The following is a 4,398-nucleotide window of genomic DNA, read 5'->3' on the forward strand; positions in this document are numbered from 1 at the left end:
GCCTAACAGGTTGGACTGGCTAGGGAGTAGTATGTTCCCTGCAGGCATAGGCCGATAAGGGGCACTTGTTGGGTAGGGAATATCTCCCATGTTTTGTTGCCAAGGAGGCATCATAGGGGCTTCTGTGGTGGAGGGCCTCAATTGGGAGCCTTCAAGGTTACTCCACTGCCCCCTTTGCTCTAGATTTTGAGGCCCTTCTGAGAGGATGTGGGTCCAAACGCCTCCCCATAGGATTGTTTATCTCATCAAAGATTTGGTACGATGGGAGTTGATTGCCATTAGGTATTGTGGGACTTGGTTCCCTGAGTATGGCTTCTAACATTAGTGGTTGGGCTGACATTTCAACCTTTGGTATTGCCCTAGTCTGCTGTCTAGCAAATGGGTTTAGCCACTCTACTGGGTCTATTAATCCAAACCTTCCCATGATATTGGAAAAGGATTCTCTTAATGTGGTTGCTGTTGTAGATGGGGTGGGAGAGTGGAGATCACTAGGGATGGAGTCGAAAGCTACAGAGGCTCTAACATTAGAGGGTTCACCCATGTCTCTATCTTGACTCATGGACTCTCCTGAGCTGGATAATTCAACTACTGGTGGTTCTTGCAAAGAGTGAGAGCCAACTTTTGAGCTTACTAACCCTGAGGATGCCAAGGTAGGTATGGAGGTCGACAAGATGGTATTTGAGGTACTGTGTATGATGGCTCAAGGTGATCTTGTAGGACTATTCCAGATCTCAAGATCATGTGTTCATTGGCATGGTCGAGGCCTCAATTTTAGGTTGAGTTCACCTCTACGCAGGGTCATGGGGTTTATTTCAATGCAATTTTTATGAAAATTTCATCATTTCTTGATTCTCACGGTCCCAATTTTTATGTGTTTTTTTTTAATTTTTGGGTTCCCAGAAATATGGCACCGACCGGCGGTCCATAGAGTTATGGCACCGACCAGCAAGATAGAGCTATGGCCATGACCGGCGGGATAGAGCTATGGCCACCACTGGTGGGATAGCAAGTTGACGGGATGGAGTTAAAGCGACGGTCGGTAGGATAGAGCTATGGCGACAATGACACATGGGGATAGGTTTATGACAACGACCGGTAGGATAGCCTTATGGCACCGGGTTAATGCAAATTTGACCTATGGGATAGCGAGTCGGTAGGACAGAGTTAAAGTGACAGTCGGTGGGATAGAGCTATGGCAATGACCGGTGGGATAGCCTTATGGCACTAGGTCAACAAAAGTTTGACCGATGGGATAGCTAACTGACATTAATTAATTTGGGCAGCAGGTTAGGTACTGACATGTGTCAGGTCAACGATAGTGTTAAGCCAACAGCTGGTGGGATAGCAAGTCGATAGGATAATGCTATGGCACTGGGTCAATGCAAGTTTGACCGATGGGTACGGTTATGGCACCGATCAATGCAAGTTTGACCGGTGGGAATATAGTTTGGCAGCGGTCGGCGGGATACGGTTTCAAGCTGGTTAGTGGGATAGTGGTATCCTGCCAACCCTTGGGGATAGGACCACACAGTTTTGCTGACTGGTTTTTGATGATTTGGAAGTTTTTGTTCATGTTTTTTTGTGATGGGGGGATGCTAAACTACCTAATCTACCTACTCAATGAAAAAAACTTGAAAACAAAGCACTTTTTGAAAGCCAAAATGCAAAATTTCAGAAAGGGTGAGTTCTAAGACACAAAACTACCTCAAAACTTGGCAAGAATCCTTATTTTTGTTGTTTTTTGAGGTGATTAGACCTCACACACACCTTAGAAATCTAGCCTACTAAGTTCCTATTAACTTGAAATACCAAAAAGCATCAAAGACAAGCTTCCCATGCTCACAAATGGCTTTCCTACAAGGAAAAACAAATTTCCGTCCTCTCTCTCACTTTCCACCTCGCTTCTCTCCTACAACTCCACTAACAAGCTCCAAGTTAGGCTTGCAGACTTGTGCAATGGGTAGATATCGAAGGAAGACAAGTGCAAATGCAAAAGCATACCTTCATTCCCTGGAAACAATGCCAAAAATGTGGTGGGTCTCAGTGGGTGACTCACATCTCGTGGGGTAGTTAAAGATATGATGATGGAGCTTCCACTCTTGGCTACTCCTTGTGGCCGATAGCACGAGTTGTTCGCAAGTGTCACTCAAGTGGCCTCTGGATTTTTGCAATGTGGTTTCATACAAAAAAGAGGGAAGCGGAAGAGGGGAGGGGAGAGGGAGAAGGAGGGAGAAGGGATCAGGAAGGGAAGAAGGAGAAGGGAGTGAAGGGGGATAGAGTGACAACCACAAAGGCACTACAATGGAAACAAGAGAACACCCAAAACACTCTTGGAAGAGAAGAGGGAGCCTGTATTTAAACTTGTGCAAACAACAATGAAGACCAAAGTCAACCATTTGGCCTTTTATACAAGTCACCTTTTAAAGGGAGGGCCAACCCTAATCTCTTTATACCACTCTCCCTTCTCATGCTTTTACCATCCTCTTGGGCCCACATAAGACACAATCCAGGCTCTATGGACTTGCCATTGTCCATCAAATCACATCACTTAACCAACATTGGCGTATTGTTAATCTGTTAACAGTGCACTCCCTTCAGCCTCCTTGCATTGCAAAAAAGTACTCCTAAAAGGAAAAATTGCATGAGGCCCTCAGCGAGATCTGCAACTATGACTAGAAGTAGAGCAAGGGCCACATCCGCTTCTCTAAAATCACCAAGATGGAGTTTGAGAAATTGGAATGCATGCTCTAGTGGTGTCATACAGACCACCACCAATCAATTGTTCCCAACATCCTCACAAGTAAATTGGTAGCACCATAGGTGACCGATTGGCTACTTTTGCACCCAGATGTGGGAAGACATCAAAATTCAAGATGAGGTCCTAGGCAACCCCATGCTATATATGTGAGTGCTCTACCACATGCTACAATAACAACTGCCGATTGGATATGGGCTGGATGACAAAGTAGCCACAGAACTTGTTCCAGTAGAAGAAGAGGATACAGTGGCCATACCCAAACAACCAAGAATAGATCCGATCGTCACCCCCTCCAGCCGTCCCGCTCAACCACCCCTTGATGGCCAACTGCACGCCCAATACGAGGACTTCCAGGTGCGATAATTCCTAAGAGATAGCACTGTCTCGAGCATTCCACTCCAACCTCTAAGGGCAAGGCTACCACGTAGGACCCCATCAACGTCGAAGACTTCCATGGGGATGATACTATACACATTGGCCTCCACCTGGAGCCCAAGGCACTTAGGCCACCCCCTCTGCTCCCCAAGTCTTGGCCTCAGCTTCTGCTCAACCCCAAGAGATCATCTCCTTCATCACTAGATCCTCTTCATCCCCATGGGCCGGGCTCACAAAAGCCCTCCATTTTTGCAATGCATCCCTGAACAAGACCCTGGGCGGCTAGAATAGCATGTCAGTAGAGTACCTCTCCCAACCCGATCAAATGGAGCTCTCGCTATTGGAAACGATGGCCCAGCTCCCGAAAATGGCACAAACAATTTTGTAGAGAAGGCAAAAGCATGCCTCCCACATGTCATCCTCTCTCCTCCAAGCACAACTCAGTGCGGGCAATAGCCATAGGCTTATGGTCTACCGCACAAGATACCGGGAAAACCACTCTTGATATAATGGTGAAAGATTGGGAAAAGCCCAAAGAGTTGAAAGTATCCCTCACCAAGCTCAAGGATGAGCTTTCTATGAGTGAATCCCATGTCCAAACCCTCATGGACCAGTTGGATAAGGCAAAATATAGCCTCCATGCTGCAAAAGAACACTAGCTGCATGCTGAGCAATAGCAAGCTAGACTCACGGAGCGGTCCGATAAATAGATCTAAACCCTCCAGGATCTCTTAGCACAGAAGCGCACCCTCACCATCACCATCCAGGCAGAGAACGAGAGCTTGCACCTTTGGCCACCTACAGGAATTAACATTGAAAGCTCAGGGGGGTCACTATGTATAAACCCTCTATATCACGTGCGTTCAAGGCCTATATTTAAAATCCCTTATCTGTAAAATTTTTCATTAATAAAATGTACCCCTTTTCTATACAAATCTGTAAATTTTTTCCAAAACTATTTTAAATAGTCCCTTATGTATATTTATTTCTGTAAATTTTAGGAATAAAAAATATCCTTTTGTTGAACTCACGTGATAGGGTTACATATGATGAGTGACCCCCCCGAGATTGAAAGATAGGGAGCAACATGAGTTCCAAATGTATCGGAAGGTCTTCGCACAATTTCCCACTTACATGTTGACCCCACGCACCATCCCCCAAACACTCCAAATGCACTTTGCTGCACTATGTGCACCAAACTTAATCTTCCACATAGACCTCATGCCCTTGTTCCACCCCATGCAATCCAAACCATCCTCTGCTGC

The sequence above is a fragment of the Dipteris shenzhenensis genome, chromosome 16 (assembly GCF_047967505.1).
Source record: "Dipteris shenzhenensis isolate YYH24624 ecotype China chromosome 16, Dip_SZ_1.0, whole genome shotgun sequence".
In the NCBI taxonomy this organism is placed as follows: Eukaryota; Viridiplantae; Streptophyta; class Polypodiopsida; order Gleicheniales; family Dipteridaceae; genus Dipteris; species Dipteris shenzhenensis.